The sequence below is a fragment of the Hyaena hyaena genome, unplaced genomic scaffold (genome assembly GCF_003009895.1).
Source record: "Hyaena hyaena isolate Hyena2069 unplaced genomic scaffold, ASM300989v1 scaffold_182, whole genome shotgun sequence".
In the NCBI taxonomy this organism is placed as follows: domain Eukaryota; kingdom Metazoa; phylum Chordata; class Mammalia; order Carnivora; family Hyaenidae; genus Hyaena; species Hyaena hyaena.
Window position 1 is genome coordinate 2108356 of NW_024080814.1, and position 22449 is coordinate 2130804.

The 22449-nt window shown below is 41.5% G+C and overlaps 1 protein-coding gene across 4 annotated transcripts in view; it reads right to left on the bottom strand.

Moving 5' to 3' along the window:
- SSPN (sarcospan) overlaps positions 1–22449 on the bottom strand; it is a 114970-nt gene that overhangs the window by 61441 nt on the left and 31080 nt on the right. For 2 of the 4 annotated variants that reach the window (XM_039240808.1, XM_039240811.1), the window contains exon 3: positions 487–544. The gene's annotated coding sequence lies outside the window, so the exon portion shown is untranslated. Of the gene's footprint in view, positions 1–486; positions 545–1645; positions 1757–7436; positions 7668–22449 lie in introns of all 4 variants that reach the window. The other 2 variants (XM_039240809.1, XM_039240810.1) reach the window with 2 other exon arrangements.

A 22449-nucleotide genomic window follows, 5' to 3' on the forward strand; every position in this document is an offset into this window, starting at 1 on the left:
GGGGGGGGGGGGGGGGGGAGGAGGAGGAGGAGGAGGAGGAGAACATAGGGAAGAGGAAAGAAGCCTGTTGCCAGGAGAAATAGTCTTGATTATACCCAAAAAGAGGGTTCCAGAGTCAGGGTTCCAAGTATAGCCCTAGGAAGGACAAAGGGCAAAGTTCAGAGGTGACTTGAAAACTGGGGACTTAATTAAGCCTCTCATTTTAGAGCAGTTGCATGCATCTCACCTGTCTCCATCTGCCCTCTTCAAGGTGGAATAATATTTAGGCATCAACCTGACTTTTAGCTCCCTGCTCTAAAGAGAGGAAACAAATAGAAATTCCTATGATGGCAGGTCATGCTCCAGAGGAACATCTCCCCAGTTCTGGAAGCTGGACATCACCCAGAATCCTTGCAGTCATTATATCCTGTCCCATTGTCTAAGTATGAACAGACAATCAAGGATTACAGAGTGTAGAAGTAAAATTTTTAAAAAGCACATGTTTACCTTTGAGGATGGAAGCCTTCTCCTTCAAGCGGCACAAAGATCTCACATGGCTTTGAGCCTGTAGAGAAGAACATGCAGTGACCAGTATTTACAAAGTCATAACAGTGCAAATATTGTTCATCGATAGTTCAATCAACACATAGACATGATACAGGAAAAATAATCTGATACAGGGTAAGTGTAATGACAATGTGAAGGTACACTGTCTGAAACAGGGAAGCAGAAGAGAAGTAAAGATGAAGGAAAAGTTCATAAAGCCATATCCTGTTGTTTTATAGGGTAGCGTCAAGAGACTGTCTAAAGAGATATTAGAGTAACAAAGGACTCTCTCTCTCTCTCTCTCAAAAATAAATAAAAAAAAATTTTTTAATCTGTAAAAGGATATATTAGGGGTAATACAAATAAGCTCTGTCTTCATCTTTCACAGCACGGACCTTTTAGACACCACCTAAAATTGCTAATCAAGAAACGGAGGAGTATGCCTATTACTTAGAGTAGTGATGGTCACTACCTGAAAAAGAGAAAGCAGCCAGGGAACAGGGCAGATATTTACTTCCAGGGAGTAGAAGTGATGAGCTGAATGCCCTGAGACCTTTTCCCAAACACAAAAACAAATAAATTGATTAAATTTAAAAATCCCTCTGGAATGTCTGGATTTTTACCATATACTTGAACTCGTTTTACACACATTTAAACATTTCTAAGGCGAATGTATATACCTCACACTAAAACAAGCAGGGTCTATTACCCACCAAATGTAATGAGTGACTCTCCTGACTCGGACAATTTTCTATATGTTATCTCATCTGATATACACCTGGAGGGTGGGTAGGGGTGGCGATCTCTTGTTTCAATGAGAAACAGACTAGGTGTGTTTAGATGGCTCCAAGCAATCAGGTGAGGAGTAGCCAAGGTGAGGCCAGAGCTAGAGCCTTCTGGTTTCACACTCCAGTGTCCTTCCCTCTGTGTCCGTGGTCCTCAGAAGTTTGGTTTTAGCATTTCTTTATACGCCCCCAAACTAAGAAGTCCCAAACCCATATGGTTTTTGGTTGAATCCATTTAAAAACAAGACCAAGTACCCATATGGTAACATCAATATTTTGATAAAAATAACTATAGTTTCCAAAACAAAAAAGTAGTGAAAAAGCAAAAGCATTACCTCAAATATTTGCGGGTCTCTGGAAGGGCAGAAGACAGGGGGATTCTCCTGACTGCTGTGCATTCACTGTGTTGGGTCAGCACATGCCAAGCTGCCCCTGGGGAGACTCCACTGCCCACATAAAAAAGGGCAAATAATATCTCAGCAAAATTAAGAAAACAGTTTTGAGTTTGCAAGCCCCCTGAAAGGATTCCTGGGACTTCTAGTGGTCTCCAGACTATACTCTGGATTCCACTCCTTCAGGCAGCTTTCCTTGATCTCTCCAGGAAGAAGTCAAATCACCTTCAATGTTGTTCCCATGGTGCATTCCTGGAACCTCAGGTTAGTACTAATTTTACTGTTTGCATAATAGTTGTTAAGAAATCCATGTCCTATACTAACCCCAAAACTTACTGGTGCTCCAGGCCCTACCTAGCACCTACTACAATAGTATATACCTAGGAAATACTCAATAAATGTGAAATAAATCAATAAATGAGGTCCAGGAATGTCCCACAGCAACTAAGGAAGCGCTGTATAATGTACAGTGCTCTGACAGAGAAGTAGAAAAACCAAACTAGAATACAGTGACATTGTTAGGAAAAGGAGCTTGTAAATTAAGCCGAATGGGTTTGAATCTCATCTCTGTCCCTTACTAGTTGTAGGACTTTTGACAAGATATTTAATCTGTCTACATCTGAGTTTCCTTATCTGTAAAAGGTTAAAAATAATAGCTACTGGTAGAGTCACTGTGATGATAAAGTGTGATAATTTATATAAAATAATTAAATTGCATACAATGCTTGATTCATGAGGAGCACTGAAACGCTTATTATTACTTCTGTCATTGGATAGGCAAAGCCAGCACTCTCTCAATCTCCGCCATTTGACTAAGAAGTGGGGCTAAAAGAGAGAGAACACATCTACCTCAAAAGAGGAACTTGCTCAATAAGCAGTCATTCAATGAATTCCAAAATGTAAAGTATCAGATTCTGAATTGAAGCAAATTTCCTCTAGCTTACTTGGAATTAGCAAATCATAGACCACAGGGAAAAATTAGAGTAATGACAATAGATGATTAAAGAATAAGAGGTGAAGCACACAATTCAGTGATGTTTGTATAGATTTTTTACAGTGCTTTGTTACTTTGAAAGAATTCCAACAGTGGTAATCAATCCAATTGTTCGGATCTTAGTAAATATATGAAGACTCTTAAAATAGCACTATCATCTGAAGTCAGCTTTAACATCATTGGAGAAAGATGGTCTAACAATAGCTTAGGACAGTTCTTTCAGCAATCAGATATAATGCCATGCATTTTGAAGACAAGTTTCTTAGTTCAGCTTTCTCCTATACCTATTGAGTTACACTGAGAATAATTTATTGCAGTCAATCCTGATTTGACTCCTAATTTTCATGTTGTGTAGAAGTCTGAATATTCACTTACATCGTAGACACTCAGTTGTACAAAGAGTTGCAACTTCTTTATTTTTACTAGAACTTCTCAGATTCTCAGATTTCCTTATAAATCCCTGTGTTTTGGAGGAATTCGAGAATATAGGGGGTGGCCAGTGGGTACATATTTTGTTTAATCTGCAGATGTTAATCCTGTCCAGTCATTTGCACCATCTCTTTAGAAAGCCCAGCTTCTGCTTGGATGACTTCAGGTAAGTGCTCAGGCATTCAGAAGTTGGCTCCCTCCTGTTTCTCTCTAGGAAAGCTTCTGGGTATAGGGAAGGGGGCTGAGGCTTCTGCATCCTTATAGAAGTTTAGGGGAGATGCGGGGCGGGGGCGGGGGGTGCTGCTCCTTGGACTAGTGACAGGTTCTGTCAGACCTTGTAAGTGAAAACTGAGTTCCAGCACTGAAGTGGGTGGTGCAGGTCATTTGCCTCTAATTCTTCACAGCCTTCAGCGTCCCCTATCTGTCCCTAAGTCTACAAAACCTTTCTGCACCCCTGGGACTCCTCACAGAGTGTCTGTCCCCTTTTAGGTCACATATATGGGTAGGAAGAACCAGTTGCTCACTCTTGACTCACATTGTGCTGCCTTCCCCATGCTGCTATCTCCCCCACGCCATCTTGGATGTGCATCAAGCCAGAGGCTAGAACTTGTGGGGGGAACCACAGCCTCTTCTACACCACCAGAAAAGTGAGGCATTTAGTCCAAATATTCTTCAGCCTTCCACATAGCCATGTGAATGTTTCTAAAACCTTACTTGCTAAGCTTTCAACCTCACATGGGAGATAGAGTTGAGAACTGGATATTTGATCTATTCAAACTCCTGTCATACTTCCCTTGGACCAGAAGAGGCAGGATTCAGCCTTTCTATTTCCTCTACCTCAGATTCTCTTGTCTCCTTTATCAGCCATCCTCATAGCTTAGTTGCCTTGAAGGGAAGGGTTAGGCATTATTCACTGCTAGAAAATCTATGAATTGAATTCTCATGGTTTATTCTTAACAGTTAAAGAAATTTAGAAAATGTTCTTGTCAGGGAAAATTAATGATTATTACCTTTTAGAAAATCCTATTTTGATGTCAGAAGCTAAATACTAATCCTCCGTATATTTCTTAACCTTTGGTATTTATTTTTCTTTGTTGTTTTTTCTTTTTATTTAATTACTATTTTTTTAAATTGTGTGTGTGTGTGTGTGTGTGTGTGTGTGTGTGTATTTAAGTAAGCTCTCCACCCACTGTGGGAACTGAACTCAAGATCAAGAGTTGCATGTTCTATGGACTGAGTCCGTCAGGTGCCCCCTAAATACTAACCCTTCCTAGCCTTTTGTATTCCTTCTGTAACCTTCCTAAATCCTCTCTCAAGGAAAATGGTGCTTCTGGAAGAAAAAGGAAAATCCATGAGAAAAATCTCAATATATTTCAAAAATAACCCCTATTACGACTGATTGTCATTACTCCAAATTCAGACAATTTTAATAGAGAACATTAATTTGCTGAGAGCTTTCCAAATGCTTTTGAAAGGTTGAAACAAAGAGCAAAATTGGTTAGCAGAGAGCAGAATCAGTTCTTCAGGAGTTTCAAAATTAAATAAACGCTTGCTGAACATAGGAATGGTTTTCAAGAGTTACCCTAGAATGTCATAATTCCAACCAGCTAACTAGATAGTAAATGTTGGATGACCCACTATTACTTTAAATTATTTTTTTTCCAAACTAGGCTCATAATCTTTCTTTTAAAAAAATCTGGCTTGCTTTCTTTATATTTTCATCTTGTTAATGATACTATATTTCCCCCAACATTACAATCAACTTCAACAAATTTCATTCAAATCACATTTGCTACATCAATGTCAGGTGCTGCGTTAGCCATTGTAGCATGTCTAGGGCACAAATTCTGCCCTCAGGGAAATTTCTATATAACGCCCCCTATCTAATCAATCACTGAGTCATATAGATAGGTCCTTTGAAAATGTATCTCATGTTTCCTCTTGTTCCTTTCTCCTACTGTTACGAGATATATCCTTGAGATATATCCTCGTATCTGAATCACAGCCATGGTAGCTTAACGTCCCTCTCCCTCCAGTCCACCAAGTCCCTACTGACCAGAGCACAACACCATCTTCAGTTATTTCTTGATCCCAATATCATTGGTGCCCAATAAATACTTATTAGATTTAATTCAGTCTTTTATTCATTACATAGATGTCTCTGATTAGCCCAAGAATTGTATCCAAAAGCAAGGAGAGAGGGCCTTCCCTGATGTCAATGTTACTTCATTCATGTGGACCAACCATCAATGGTTGCTTACTATTCCCACTGGGTGATCACTGCCCTTGACAGCCTGAGGACATTGAGCTGGGTGGCTCCCTCTTTGGATCATTCTGGTATTTTTCAAACTCCTTTCCTTAGTCTTTTTATGGATGCCTTATGCACATAATAATGTTTTTTAAAATTTTTTAACGTTTATTTATTTTTGAGAAAAAGAGACATAGTGCGAGCTGGAGAGAGGGAGAGACAGAAACTGAAGCAGGCTCCAGGCTCTGAGCTGTCAGCACAGAGCCTGATGCGGGGCTTGAACCCACAAACTGTGAGACCATGACCTGAGCCAAAGTTGGACGCTCAACCGACTGAGACACCCAGGTACCCCTCACATAATAATTTCTTAATGCCTTTCAGTGTTTAGTGCTAGTCACATATTTGATCCTAATATGTTGCCTTAACTATTAATTTCATCTCTATTTGTCTTGAATTATTGAAAAAGAAATATTAAGAAATGGTGATGCTATATTACTTTAAAGACTGAAAAGTAATATAATTAATGGTCATTTTCCTGACTCGGGGGAGGGAGAAAGAACCCGGTATTCAGCATCCAGGCTCCAAAGCCAATTTCACTTCAGAAAAACTCTCACTTCAGCCTTGCTTTGGTGTGAGTGCGTAGGTCATCGTGAAGGACACAGAATACCAATTAAATCTCCTCAGGGAAAGAGTTGGGGTTTGCTCAGATGGCTCAACTGTTCGTAAATACACTTGTTTTATATTTATTGAATAGAAGGACAGGCTTTCACACTCCCTGGCTCCCTGAGATGGTGGAGGCAGAAAACACAGAAGGTTTTAAAGGGGGCCCTGCTCTTTTCTTTTATAAAGAGAAATGTGGTAAAAGAGGAGATACAGGCAGAAATTGCTGGAGCAGAACAGACCACAGTCCTGAGTGTCAGGGGTCGTCTGTGAGCCCCACCAGGCAGTTTCAGTCTGGAAAAGAGCTGCTCTCACCCTGTCGTGCACTCTGATGTTTCCCCCAATCTTTCTGGAGATTTTTAATATGTAAGTAACGTAAACATCATACAGAAAGAAAAAAAAAAAAAAAACAGAGAGACCAGAAAAATAACAAAATTGATCACTTGTACTCAGTCACTGTAACACTTTCTAGCTTGTTTTTTTCCCTTCTCATGTATATGGCATACGTCTCAATAATATTCTAGTCCCTAATATATGTCTATTGGTTAACTTAACTAACGAGCAACTTAAAGGCTAGAATCATACATGAACACACAAGTTCATGTTCTGTTTTTTTATCCACTTTAACTAACAGAGGCCTTTTACTTTTTTGATGTTGGTGAATAATCATTGCCTTTATTTTCAAAGGTTTTGAAATTTCCATTGAGTGGATATGCCATAATTTACTAATAATACCTGTCTGTTTGGAGAACATTTATATTTTTACAATTTTTCTAGTATAGATAACCTGTGATGATAAGCTTATGACACGTTTTGTGGGCTGCTTCGTTTGGATAGATTCCCTAGACCAGAGGTGAGCACACATTTCCTGCAAAGGTCCAGATAGCAAATATTTGCTATACCTTCAACCATATTCTTGGTTGCTAAAATAAATAAATAAATAAAAAAGCAGCTCCTATGGTCTTTGTTTCAGCAACTCACCTCTGCTAATGTAGTGCAAAAGCAGTTATAAGCAATACACAAATGAATGAGCATGTCTACATTCAAATAAAACTTTATATATATGCAATCAAACTTAAGTTTATTCCACTTTTAACGGGTCATGAAATGTTATCTTTTCTGATTTTGTTCCAATCATGTAAAGAATATAAAAGCCATCCTTGGCCCATAAGATGTACAAAAATAGGAAGCAGCCAAGACATGGCCAGCTGGCCTATGGTTTGCTCTAAAGTCTAGGAATTATTGGGTCAAAGGATTCATAGTCAGCTAGGTTTTTGCTGGAAATGTTAACAGTTACCCTCAACCGTATTTCTTGGTTGTGAAACTTCTCATTGGGACACTTAAATAGGCAGTGTTTTCTTCCTGGATTACAAAATTATTAAAAGACAATGCAGAAGACCTACCTTCTGCAGTTTATTACCTCTGGACAGTAACCATTCTCTTAAATCGATTTAGAGTGACAGGCTGTATAAGGGGTCATCTGCCTTGGCCACCGGAAGCACGAAAAGCTCTAGTTTAAAAGGTGTCCAGAAGGGGCACTCCAGGATTTCATCATCTAATCTTTATCTTCCCAATTCAAACACATTTCATTCTAATTCTTCAGTTGGTCCTGAGAACACCTGGCCAGCTGCCACCTTCAAACACAAAGACAATTATTAAGTTAATCCCGCTGCATTTCTTTCTCTCTCCTGGGTTGATAATGAGGGACAAGAACTATTTCCTTTTGTGGATTGTGAAACTGAAGAATAAAAGTGCCTTTTTTTTTATTGGATGGTAACTCAGAAAAAAAGGAAAGCCATGTTCTCTGCCTCTAGGGCTAACTGTCATGATCATAAATTAATATTTATTAAACATCTGCGGGTTGCATTCCACTGTGTGAGGCACAATGGCAATTAGTCCCATTCATTACTGTACATTTTTAAATTTTTTTCAATTTATTAAATTGTATCCTGGATGATTAGATTGCTTCAGGCCACAAGTACAAAATTGAAAATATTCAATTAGGATACATATAACAAAGCAGCGGCAGTTAAAACACAGTGCATTAAAATATCAGCGTTATAATTCCTATTCTCAGAATCTCGAAGGAGCGGATTTACAAGGTGTTCTGAAGGCCAGAGGACTTGGTCAGAGCATGAAGGGCAAGGAACTCTCCAGCTCCCCATAGATGCAGATCGGAACCCAAGCTTTATGGCAGCTTATCAAATCTCCCAGAGCTTTTTGAAATCACCTCTTACCTTTAGGATATGAAGAAAGTACATCCACTGTTTTTATTCCAACTGGAAGTTAAGAATCTTTTAAATAAAAATACACAACTCTTCTTTATATTGTCTCCCTTGCTCTAAATATTTTCAGGGGATTTTTGTATAAACCAGGCAATAAACTAAATACAAAGAAAAGAGTCAATTCTCTTTGTGAGAATGTCAAAGGGGTTAAGGTCAAAGTTATACAGGGCTAAGGGTGACTAATGGATAGAGGGATTCCACCGGAATCCGTCCAGAGATGAGAGTTACGAGGGGGTTTGCTTGTTTTTATCCTTACAAATGAAAGAGAAAATCCTATGTGGGCTTAGTAAATATGTGACTTGCTCTGAATCACATGGGACTGTTAATAAATACCGCAGAGAAAAGAGGTCAATTCAGGGTCCCTGGGTGGCTCAGGAGGTTAAGCATCTTGCTATTGATTTCGGCTCAGGTCATGATCTCATGGTTTGTGAGACCCAGCCCGCATCAGGGTCTGTGCTGACAGCACTGAGCTTGCTTGAGATTCCGTCTCCCTCTCTCTCTTTGCCCTTTCCCCTCAAAATAAATATGTAAACCTTATTTAAAAAAGAGAGAAATTTAAAATAGTTTTGACTATTAAAAACTCTATAGATTTAATAGGGACACACCTCGTAAGATGAAATTTAAAGTGACAAATGTAAAAGGATATACCTAGGGGGAAGAGAAAAGTCAACAAAGAATACAAATGCAATAAAGCAACCTAACCTAATAAAGTTAGGCCTCCGTGTCCTAGAAAGGCACTTGGGCTAATATTTGACAATGAACTGAATTAAATCAATAATGGAGTGTCACTGGAAGATGAATCAATACAAATTTAGAATATTTGGTGTCTGCCATCCTGTCGCAGATTCAGGTATATAAAAATCATTCAGAATCAAAAAGCATGATTCTGAAACAATGCCTAAGAACCACGTGGAGATGCTTTAAAATGAAGACGCTAGTACCTATTACTGTAAATATGATAGTAAGTTCTCGAGAAGGATCTCAAGAGTCTGTGTCTGCAAGCCTGCACCATCATTCATATGCAGGTTGGTCTCTGGACCACACTTTGAGGAACTTACTCTAGAGGGTGATTAAATCTTTTCAGTCACCGTCTGCAGTTCAAGCACCTATTCTTGGTAGGTGGCATCGCCATGACTTTCAACTTAGTGACCTACTCACTGGGCTTTGTACAGACCTGAGAATTAAGAGTAGTTCCGTTCCTGCTTAGGCCACCCACTTCTGTTTTTTATTTCTTTAAAAATATAACTCTTCATTAAAACAACTGCTTAAACGATATATGCTATGATTTGACTATTTCTCTGTCCTCTGAGCTTCTTGAGAGCAGAGACTGGTTTTGTTCACCCTGATGGTCTCAGTGCTGAGCACAGGGGAGTTCAATTATATTTTTGGTTGGATGTGAAGCACAATGATTGATCAAAGCTGTAAAATATGATATATAGCATATCTGTATTTAAAGAAATATAAATCTCTGCATAACAGAGATTCCCACTTAGAGTCAAGCTTTAACGCTATGAGTGGAAAAACTTTTTCTCACTTATTTTTGTGCTTAATATTCACCCAATTCTACCTGCTCTGGCTGAGGGCTTCAGAGCCATTTCAGATTACCTTACCGGTTGGATACAATTTGCCATAGAGAAGGTACTAATCTGTTTCTTAAGAACAACATGATGTGTCACTCTCCTCCCCACACTTAACCTTTAGTCTCTTCAGGCCTAAACTTGCCCTCTAGTAAAAGACTGCTTTCAATGTCTCCATGCTGTGATGCTATGGCCGTATTTACATTCTAAGTTCTAACGGCCCAAGCGTCAGGCTTTCTTGTTCTGTTGGTTAGCAGTGTCCCTCTCTCTCTCCCTCTGTCTGTCTCTCTGTCTCTTTCTCTCCCACACACACACACTGAAGCACACAGTATTTGATTCTGCCTAATCCTCTTTTTCTAACCTCCTTTGTTCACTCTAGTTAAACATCTTCCTACTCACTTAACTTCATTTGGATGTTACTGTGTATAATTTTTTTCAGATAACATTAACTCATCTTCCTAAGCTCTCAGATCATTTTTGTAGTATCTTCATGGGATTTCATCTTCTGTCATGAATATTTTACTGTTTAAACCAAGCAAAATTCTTGGTTATACAGTGGTTGCTTCGTGAGGCAATCCTTGTTCACCACTTTTTTTTAACTTAAATGTTTTATCTATCTATCTATCTACCATCTATTTATTTAATTTTACCTGAATGTTTTATTAATATTTTTTTAAAATTTACATCCAAGTTAGTTAGCATATAGTGCAACAGTGATTTCAGGAGTAGACTCCTTAATGCCCCTCACCCACTTAGCCCATCCCCCCTCCCACAGCCCCTCCAGCAACCTTCCGTTTGTTTTCCATATTTAAGAGTCTCTTATGTTTTGTCCCCCTCCCTCCCTGTTTTTGTATTATATTTGCTTCCCTTCGCTTACGTTCATCTGTTTTGTATCTTCAAGTCCTCATGTGAGTAAAGTCATATGATATTTGTCTTTCTCCAACTGACTAATTTCACTTAGCATAATACCCTCTAGGTCCATCCACGTAGTTGCAAATGGCAAGATTTCATTCTTTCAGATTGCCGAGTAATACCCTTGTTCACCACTTTAAGCTAAGCTTTAGTGAACTGTTGCATTCAGCAAAATGTGTGCCCCCTTTTGAAATCTATTTATTAAACTAACATGTTTTCAGAAAAAAGCATATATTCCCTATGAAAAATTAATGATATTGGAGCTGTTTCGTCTATAGACCAGAATGCTGAGGGATTAGCTTTACTTTTTTCAGCTCCACGAAGGGCTTTTGGGAAAGAGGTGTCTGATTGCTAGTTTTCTGTGTCTAGAGAGAATAAATAAGAAACTCGGGGCTTAAGCTAAAGCAGGAGAACCACAAGTTTCACCATAGGAGGAATTCAGCTGCGTCTGTCAACTGAGGACGAGAATAGCAAGGGCGCTGGAAACTTCGGATTTTCTACTTGCCTAAAAGCAGGACCCGGCTGAGAGGTTCTCTTGAAGCCCTATTGAACTGGATTAATCATAGGAAGAAAGAACAGCTATGTGGATGAATGTGGATGTGATTTTTCTCAAGTTAAAAGAAATGGGATCTTTTGATGTTTGCACCCAAGATAATCAAATGAGATAGCAACAGGTGCTCAAAGAACGAATGAAGTAATGAACGAAAGGACTGGCAAGCATCAGGCTCCTTGCTGACAGCGCGGAAGCTGCTTGGGATTCTCTCTCTCCTTTTCTCTCTATGCCCCTCGCCCTAGCTCACTCTCTCTCTTTCTCTCAAAATAAATAAGTAAACTTCAAAAAATAAAAAATAAAAAGGAATGACCAGTGTCTGCTACACAGAAGGATGAAAAAGGTTTGGGTAAACTAGTATGCACCAAAAACATGCATTTGTTCACTCATTCTTTCAACCGTATATACTGGGTCCTTACCACATGCCAAATACTGTTCCAGTACTTGCAAAAGAACAAAACCGAAATCGCGCCCTGTGTAGTTTGCGTGCTATTAGTGGAACGCTAATAATACATGAAAAATATAATAAATACGTAAATCATAAAGTATGTTAGGATGTGATCAGTGCTGAGAAAGAAAGGTCGCAGATTAAGGGAGGTCAGGAGTGCAGGGGTGAGTGCTAAGGTGCAGAAGTAGAGTGGTCAGGGCAGGACTCACTAAGAAGAAAGATTTAAGCAAAGACTCTCAGGGAAGAGGGACTGAGCCCGGAGGCTGTCATCGAGCATGGGGTGGGGGTGGAGGAGGTCTGCTCTAGGCCGAGAAAGAGCAGAGGCACTGCGGCACAAGGAGCTCGATGGCCTCAAGGGACGGCATGGAGGCCGTGTGGCTGGAAGGCAGTGACGGAGAGAAGCAGGAGAGCGGATTAGAGGAAAGGGAGTGCAAATGGATCATGAAGGGCTTGGTCAAACTTTGAATATTTACTCTGAGTAAATGGGAGCCATGGCAAGGTTTGAGGCAGAGGAGCGACAGCAGATGACTTTTAGTTTAGAATGCTCACTCAGGCTGCTGTGCTGGGAATTGGCTGAAGAAGGGAAAGGCAGGAGCAGAGAGACCTTCCCGAGAATCTTGCAGTAAGACGAGAGTTGAGGGGGGCGCCTGGGTGGCTCCGTCGGTGAGCGTCCGACTTTCGCTTAGGTCATGATCTCGCGGTTCGTGGGTTCGAGCCCCGCGTCGGGCTCTGGGCTGACTGCCGGCTCAGAGCCTGGAGCCTGTTTCAGTGTCTGTGACTCCCTCTCTCTCTGGCCCTCCCCTGTTCACGCTGTCTCTCTCTCTCTCCTAGAAATAAATAAAACATTAAAAAAAAAAAAAAAAGACGAGAGTTGAGGGTGGCTCTGACCAGGGTGGTGGCGCTGGAGGCGTTAAGGGTGCAGGAAGCAGGGTGATAGCAGGTTATAAATAAGGAAGAAAGACAGTTCAAGAGCTGCCACACACAAGCTGTGCCTATAAAGGAAGAATTCGCACGTTCCCTTTTTCATCGAGGAAACAAAATAAACCACTGTTTTATATTGTTTATACTGAATGTTGCTGCTTGCATAATTTCTCAAAATGACTGACAGCATCTAATGTAAAGATGAGTTTGCCCTGGCAGCTATTGTAAAATAGAGTTATTTCTCTTACAACCTGCTGCACCGCTGTTATTTATGTGTTTAGATTACAGTGATTACTTGAGTCTGTGAACAAAGTAAATTGACCTAAAAAATAAAGTGGAAGCACACTTGAAAGTGAAAGACCATGGTTGGTGGGGGGGAGGGGGTGGGGAAGAGGCAAAGGTAAACGAGGAGTATAAAACAAGTGTCCATTGGTACACAAAGTACTTTTTCTGTTTTCTTCACCTTGATCACATATTGAATATCATGGACTGTACAAGCCCAAGACATGTGCTATGGGGTTGCGTTCTCTCATTCAAAATGGAATCCCACCTCTCCTCTGCCACCTGGATCACCCACCACTGTGCCCTCCATGCCATGACAGACCTAATTTCAGCTGCCCAGCCCCTCCACATGCCTCAAACCTCTGTGGCGAGATTTCCTGGTAGTGCTCCAGGGAAGAGGTTCACTCAGAGCTACAGAATCCTTTACAAATTGCATTGGGGGACAGATATCATAGCCAATTCCCTTCAACACCTCGACCCTTTCAGAAGGATCTGTTCTGTAGCAAGCAATCATGGGCAAGGGCAGTCAGTTCAATGAACGGTTACTGTGTTCCAGGCACTATGCTGGGTACCGAGAAGATCACTCAGGAAGCACTTGTGCCGCGGACAGGTTTAGAAAATGTGTTTTTCTCCGTGAACTATCTGTCTCTTTGTACATTCTGCCTCCATCTGGGATTCTGTCTTCCAGACAGGAATACTTAAAGACTGTGTCTATTCCTGCTTCCACATATTGTCCTTTCTTGTGTTTGTAGACATGACCATCCTCATGAATGGGTACAGAATGGACCCTGCTTCTTGAAACATGAACCACCCTGCAACAGCAACTGTAATCATCCAGAAAGACACAGCCAAAGGCGGTTCAGCTGGGCATTAGTCCCTGCACTGCTCCACCTGCCCAGAGGCATCCCTGCTGGAGGGCATACATCCATCTTGACCCCTGGGACACCATACCCCCCAGTCTTCCTCTGGTGGCCGATCTCTAGCCTGGTCGTGTTGACTAGATTTCTGTGCTGCCTATGCCAGTTTCCTCATTTTAACCACACATTGTTTACAGTATTAGCAAAACTCCTGCCTGAAACCAGAGACCCTAAGGCAGTAGGATTTCAACCCAGAGTTAGCTTTGGGACCTCTCTGCTGCCCTACTGAGACCCCTGCCCCAAGGCAGGGCATGTCCCAGCAGGGTCATACCTCTCAGGCCCATTGTTCTCTGTCAATTTGTCTGTCACGCCCTATGGACTGGTTCTCCACTCTAGCTAGCACCACTTCCTGTCCCCATCCAGTATGACGCGGCCTGGGGTTAGATAGAGCAGTGGGGCAGAATCACCCTTCCTGACCCCTAGATGGTCACATGGCTGATGTGCCCATAGGAAGTCTTAATTAAAGGCAGTAGAGCAGGGGCGTCTGGGTGGCTTAGTTGGTGAAGCGTTCGACTCTTGATTTTGGCTCAGGTCATGATCTGGCGGTTCGTGAGATGGAGTCCCCTGTTGGGCTCTGCGCTTACAATGCAGAGCCTGCCTGGGGTTCTCTCTCTTCCTCTTCCTCTCTCTCTCCCTCTCCAAATAAATAAACATTTTTTTAAGTCAATAGGGCAAAGGAGAGTGTGGCCCAACCTAGCTCCTGACAAGCTATCCTCACGCCGGTCTGTTGAAATGGAGGATAGCCTGACTCCAGATATCTTCCCCTGTGCCTCTGAGCTTGATCAGACTGTGGACCATACTGGCAGCAGTGAGGACCAGGGTGGGGGGTCAATGTCATGCCAATGGCATCAGAATAATCTCACAACACTTGGCTTTAAAGGGGCCACTGTGTGGCTGTGGGCAAATCAGGGTCGAAGATATAAAAACTCTGTTCCAATGGTCAGCTTTTGGAGCAGCCTCCCTGCTGGGATCCCTCAGCTCTGTTTGTTTGGCAACCCTCCATTCAGGCTCCCTTAGCCAGGGCCTTATCTGCCTGTTCTGGTCATAAAAAGATTGCCACTGCCTTTCAGAGTCAGTGAGCGCAGTTAGAAGGGCTTCCTGCAGACCCTGTAATGCAGGGGCTGAGAAGCCTCCGTTGCTCCGGGCCTGAAGGTGTTATGACCAAGCTGCCGAATCTTCTTTATCCTGACCCTCTTGTCTGAGGCTGTCAGATGTGGCCGGGAAGGTTATGTCTGTTTCCAAAAGCTGCACAGGGTGGGCTCGTGGCCATGTCCTGGGGAAGAGGAGACCAAGAGTGGAAGGGAGAAGGATGTACAAATACGGGAGAATTAAAAAAGAACAGAGGAAGACAGAAAAAAGAGGAAAGAGAGAGAGAGAAGGAGAGAAAAGAAAGACGGCGGGGAGGGAGAAAGGTGGGAAGAAAGGAAGGAAGGACAGCAAAGTGGGGAAGATTCTAGAGATCTTCTCCCACATCAAGCTCCTAATTAATATCCTACTTGTTTCTTCTGTTATATTAAAACAAACATGTTTTCCACCTTCCAAAACAAAACCTATTCTCTATTTCTAGCTGCCCTGGATGTGACATTTTGAGCAAAGTAAAAAAGATAATCTACCCCCTTAAAGATGACCTTATCACAGATCAGACGATAGATAATGAGATTTGTGTGCTCTTTCTTGTAAAAATGCTTTGGATCCTGAATAAAATGTGTTAAAAGGAGAAATAAGCACATTGCCCATCTGCGTTCAGGAAATAGCGGTTTTCTTCATGAATAGCCTTCCATAGTAGTCAAAGGCATTGATTTTTATCTTGTGATATGGGCTTGCCATGCTGCTACTGAGCCACTTAGTCTCATCAATAATTGGAGAATATTTATTTTATTCAAGTGGAATGAAGCAGGAGAATAGACAGCCATGAAGTGTCCAGAGACATTCAACAGTGAACTTCAAAGTCACCTCGACCCTGATCTCTAGTGTCTTCTATTCACCTTAGTCCAGAAATCGGGGGTGAGAGGTGGCATTCTGCAGATTTCCTTCAAGGAAAAGGAAAATTAGTAATCTGAACAGCTCAAGAGTATCAGCATGGTATTGATAATTGTGAGTATATTCCATATGAATTTTTGTGGGCCACAATAATTTGATTCCATTCTGAATGGGCCTTAGTTAATTCACTCAATTTTGCTCAGACACGCTTAGGTGTGAAACTAGGACTCCAGGGTCTGGGAGTGAGGGTGTATTTCCCAGCAGTCAGCTTACCTCCATGAATGACATTGAGCTGGTCATCAAAGAACTGCTTTCCAGAGGATCATTGTATCCTGGGCAGCAGCGAACAAAAGGGCTCGCAGGAAAATCCCGCAATCACTTTGTGAAGTCAGCATCCACCTTTGTTAATTATTAGCCAATACAAGGTTAAGGTTCTATATAAAGCTGCACCTGGAAAACACTAGCACAACCAAAACCTGCACTAGCAAGACTGAGCTGAGTGTCATCCCCATCGGGAAAGTAAGGTGGTTTGATTAAAAACTAGAGAATTTCTAAAAAGAGCTACCTGAATAGCCCTAAGAGCCCTGCTCAAAAAGTTCTCCCCCGTTATCTGATACCCCAAGTTCACCATTAGAAATGTAGCTCTTTCAGTGACAATGGCACAGCAGTAAGCACACTAGATTCAGAGTCAGGCATCAAGATTCTAAAAGTCAGCTACCACAGGCCAGTCCTCAACCTCTATGGGCGGCCATTTCCTTATATGCAAAGTGGTGACAATAAAACCTCTACCAGCTTCAGAGGGCTGTTTTTCATACCCACCTCGGTGTCTCTATCCTATATCATAACCATACTTCCTGCCAACCACCGTTAGAGCGTCTTCCTGAGCTACTCCGTATCTAGGCCTTTTTTAAATTATTGTTTTCTGTGAAGCACCTGTTGCAGCCAGCAGTATGCCAATTGTCCAGACTCTCTTTCTTGTCACAGCTTGGGGTTTCTCCAAATCACATGTTTCAGCATCACTGAACATTTCATGTGACCACTGGTGGAAGAGTTACTGTTGGCCTTTCTGAGCCACTGGGTTGCTTTGTTTTTCACTCAAAGCCTTTCAGAGGGACGTCTTCGGCCAAAACAGGTGGTGCGAGCCTAATCATCACCCTGTGGCCCTCCCTTTCTCATTTCCTTTTTTTGGCTTTCTAGTCATGTTTTATTTGCATTTCTAGCCCACCATTCGAAGGAGATGCCATTTCTGCTCTCTCACACCCACTGTGAGCACTTCCTTTCCCAAGGCAGCTGCTTGAGTGGAAATGCTGTGGGCTTTCTAGTGCTGCTGACAGAGGTTCTAATCCTGGCTCTGGTATTTACCAACTAAGTGACGAACGATGACTTCTCTGCACTTCTAGCTCCTCATCTGTGTAAACGGAAATCATGCTATTTCAAGGGGTTCTCAGGTGATAAAACTTATATATATGCAGCTGAGTGTTCAACATGCTCAATAAATACTAATCTCCTTTTCCTTTATAAATGCTTTCTTCTTTTTATTCTCTGCTGTGTCTTACTTTCATTAGAAGATTCCTTAACATCAAAGGTCTTTGTACCTTTCCTTCTTAATCTTTTCCCAATCTTCCTGACTTCCTCAGCCCTTTGGGCACTATTGTTCGATGGCCAAACACATGAGCTTTTGTCTCAGAGAGCCCTAGATGCAAACCTCAGATCCCTTCCAACCCTGCCCCATCACTGAAGTCACCCACTTCCCTGTTCAATGGAGCCAACCATCATCTCAGAGGTTGCTGTGATTCCTTGTGATGGTAGATGTAAAAAGCTTGCCATAGTGAGATTCATGTGTAGGACACAGTCACTAATGTTAGCTTTATTCTTTGTCCCCCTGATTCATTATTAAATCTTGCTCTTTCCTTTGCATTCATCATGAATGGTTTGCCTTCATGTTCTTCTAACCTCAAATTTCCTCTTTCAGATTAACTCTTCCCCCTTCTGCCAAATTACTCTCTCGCCTACACACATATTACAAAACCATTCAAGGGGGCATCAGTCTATTATTGTGCCAGAGAACACTTTCTTAAGTGGATTTTTATTCCTTTTGAGGTCTTAAAGTTGTAAGCTCCAGACAATTAAGGATAAAGCCTAGGTCATTTTATATTGTTGAAGGCTTCTCTCTTGTTTTTTCCCTCTGCCCACAACACAATACTATTCCCCCCTATTTCAGATACTGCTTCCATCCCTTTCATCTGTGATCCTCTCTTTCATGTTCACAATTACTTCCTCTTTAACTTTCACCCCTTGGTCTACTGATTCACCTTCCCCTGATCAACCCAGACCCATAACTCTAACTCATGGTTCACTCTCTAATATATATGATCTACCCAATATAAGAAGAAACAGATGTTACCCAGTGGCCTTGCTTTATACGATGAATACACTAGTCATTAGTTTAAAAATCAGTCAACTGCCACGTTCTTCTAATTCAATGGTCTTAGAACATGGCTTAGTGCTTTTTTTTTCCTCTAAAGAGCAGATATTTCGAGAAGACTAGTTTGACAGAGATTCAGATATCACTCCCAATAAAATCCCCCATCTAACCTAGGTTCCATCGATTGTTTTCTCTGTTGTTACACTCTCATGCCCAACTTTCTCACTGCACACCTAGCATCACAGCGCCCAAGCCTCGAGACCCAGCCTTACTTCTGGCCCAAGAGCAGCAATGAATCTGTTACTGGATCCAATAGTACTCTGCTGTAGACATACTCCGTCCCTTAATCTGCTTGCTATTAATACGCAAACAAAAAGCACTCTACAAGAGTCGTATCTACAGCTTCCAGTAATTCAACTCATGCTAGGTATCACTTTCTGAGCTAAAATTACATACCCTATGTCAGTTAATCCTCACAGGCACCCATTGTATTTCTATTTTACAAATTGGAAAACTCAGAGAGGTTAAGTAGCTACCTTTAACCAGTCATTTAACTGTGTCAGGACCTGAAGCCAGGTCTGTCAGATTTCAAAGCCTCTCCTCTTTTTGCTCAGTGCTTCCTTAGGAGCCATTGATGAAGAAAGGAAGAGAGATTATTTAGAATTTCTGGCCTCTAGAACTACACAGAGGCCCAGCTTTCTAGGATTTCAGATATCTAATCTGATATTTTTCTGAACATGAAAACACTTCTTTCATCCATAGATTATTATTCTATGCTAGGCCCTGTGCGAAGTACTCAATATGCAATGGTAAGAAAGACAAGCAGTCTGTCCTCCAAAAGCCCACAGCAGAGTGAACAAGCTTGGTTTTCCAGAACAACAGAGGGTGAATTGCAGAAAATCTTCAGGAACCCTTCCATATTTTGACACATCAGAGATCTAAATGAAAAATGAAACATATAGGAATGGGCCTTTCTAAATCACCTTCTTGAACAACTGCTCAGGTTTAAGATAGGTGAGCTGAAGATAAGGTTTTGCCATAGATGATGTCTGCTCTAAATTCAACCACTAAAAAAGCAGAGGTTGTAAGTCTTCCTGACACAACTCTAAGTTCTTCCACTAAAGGTCATCACTGCTGAGCTTCCTCATTAAGGAGAACAAAGCTGTCCAAGGCATTGGACAGAGCATTAGGCTGCTTCTGAAATTCCGAGCTCATTTGTGTCTGGGCTCATTCATCACTGTAGGCATAAACTACTAGTTTTCACAACTTAGACTTCACTACTGAAGCAGAGTTTAGGCACACCATTTCTGACAATTGAGACCAGAGGGACATCAGCTACTTAGCGCCCAGGAAGGACCAGGACTCAGAATTCATAGAAGTCCTTGTAGTATGTTACAGGAGCCAAGGAATTCCACCATCTACATGAAAGGCTGTGTTTTTACTATCATGCTGATGACAAGCCTCTTTGATAATTTTTTCTGAAAATAAATCAAGGCTTAGAATGGTGTCACTATCAGTTCTTGTGTTTATTCAAAAAACGCCAGGCACTATTCTAGGTGATAGAACACAGTACTGCACAAGTCATTCAAGGTCACTGCTTTCCAGTGGAGGAAATAGAAAACAAATGCACAAATAAATGCACAAAGTACTTTTAAGTAGTGATAAGTACTTTGAACATCTTAATAATAATAATAATAATAACAACAATGATAATAGTATCAGCAATAAACTTATATACTGTTTAATATGATCCAGGTAATGTTCAAAATAGTTTACGTATAGTAATTCATTTGATTTTCACAACCCTATGAGCACAGTATTACAGATACTTCTATTTAACAAATAATAAAACTGAGGCATAAAAAGGCTGGGGAGTCTCTCTGAATTTGTGAGAATAAGGTAATGTGACAGAGTGGTGATGTGGGGAGTGGAGGTACTTTAGATTTAAAAAAAAGGCCAAGTAAGACTCTCCTACAACACTGTATTAGTCAGAGTTCTCCAAAGTAATAGAACCAGCAAGGGAGATGATAGATGGCAGATAATCAATAGATAAGTAGATAGGTAGATGACAGACAGACAGATAGATAGAGATATATGATTAGGTATTGGCTCATGCAAGTAGGAAGGCTGAGAAATCTCATGATCTGCCATCTGTAAGCCAGAGACCCAGAAGCGCCAATGGTATAGTTCAAAGGCCTGAGAGCCAGGAGCCGAAAGTAGCAGAATAACTGATGTCCCAGCTCCAGCAGTCAGGCAAAGATGGAATTCCTCTGGCTTTTCATACCATTCAGGTCCTGAAAGGACTGGTTGATTCCCCGCTCACATTGGGGAAGGCCAACTGCTTCACTCAGTCACCCAGTTCAAATGCAAATTTCTTTTGGAAACACCCCCACAGACACACCCAGAAATAATGTCTAACTAGATATCTGACATCCCAAGGCCCAATAAAATTAACTATTGCCAAGTCCACTTCTTGTCAACCTGGCAGCATGTGTCTCTTCTTAAACCATACTTCATTTCCCAATAAAGAAAATAACAAGGTTATAATTCCACCTAACATGTAACTATCCTGCCTACAACTAAGAACACTCCTTAAATATGATGATATAAAGTCAATACATCTTATATTACACAATAAGGGAATAAGAGGAAAGAAAACCAAAATTTGATACATACACACATACAAATGTATTCATAACAAATTAAGGAGTAAACGCTTATTATAATAACAGCCCCCATTTCTGGAACTGGTCACATGGCTGTAGCTGCTAACATTCAGTCCATGGCATTCCTCAAGGGAAACCAGCCTCTCCTTCATGCGAGGGGTTTTGGCTCCAGTCTGGGAAGTGATTAAGGGACCATGACTCTGTTTTTACGGTTCAGGTTAGGCTCTGGTTCACTTGACCTAGAACTTTTCTGTTTATAATGACCAAGTAAGAATTTAGTAGGTTTCCTATTTATTGGATTTCTCAGAATATCATGATCAACTAGCCGACTCCATAGGTCTGCATGAGTCACTATTCTGAATGCTGTTTGATACTACTGTCCATTATAGTAGCCATGCTCACCTTGCCCTTGCTATTGAGTGCCACCACTTGGCCCAGCCACCCTGGGATCCAATTACTCCCATCCTAGTCAGGTTTCCCAGTTCAGTGGCTGCAGCTCCCACTGTGAGGTCTGACCTTCAGGGAGCAATTACAGAGCACTTAAAGGACATCAGGCCTCCCCTCACAAATGTATTTCTCATAGCACTGGGGGTAATGTAGGTCTTCTGGACTCTCCCAATGTGGGGAAGGAGGTCTTAAATGACAAATCCACTCTAACATTCCAATCTCCTTAAGCCTTTCAGTCCCTTCCTCTACATTAAACCAAGGTAGGCTGGGAAATTTCAGTTCACTGTGGGCCACTTTTTGATCTGTGAATGAGCCATTATATGCAGAATTAAATGCAACATTAAATGCAGAATTTCTCTTAGTGTGCCCACATCAATAAGTCTGGCTTGATTCAACCTTATTTGCCTTTCCCCATTTCTCCACACTCTTAGCCCCCATTCAGACACATGTTCCCTGGATCCGTGTCTATATAAATTATAAACTTCAATTTTGTTAACATTTATTTATTTTTGAGAGACAGGGAGAGAGAAAGTGCGAGAGGCGGAGGAGCAGAGAGAGAGAGGGAGGCACAGAATCTGAAGCAGGCTCCAGACTCCGAGCTGTCAGCACAGAACCCCATGCAGGGCTCAAACCCATGAACCATGAGATCATGACCTGAGCCAAAGTCAGACACTTAACCAACTGGGCCACCCAGGCGCCCCCAAACTAGAAAATTCAAATAGTACTTTGGGATTGTAGACTCCTTCCTTATGGATCTCATTTTGTACCTCACCTTTAGGGTCCTACTGAGAATTGAGTCTAGTTATAGGTCTAGAAACAAAAAGGAGTGGTTGAGGTGGGTCCTGAGGAGAAGCAGCAACGTCTTGCATGGCAATTGCCTCAGAAAACGCCATTATAGTTTCGCAGACATTACAGTTAATGTCTTCCAGCTGAGGGGTCAGCTGGAAGTGGAAAGGCCAGTACCACTGGAGGTGGGATGCTGTTGCCACTTGGCATGAAGAGGCCA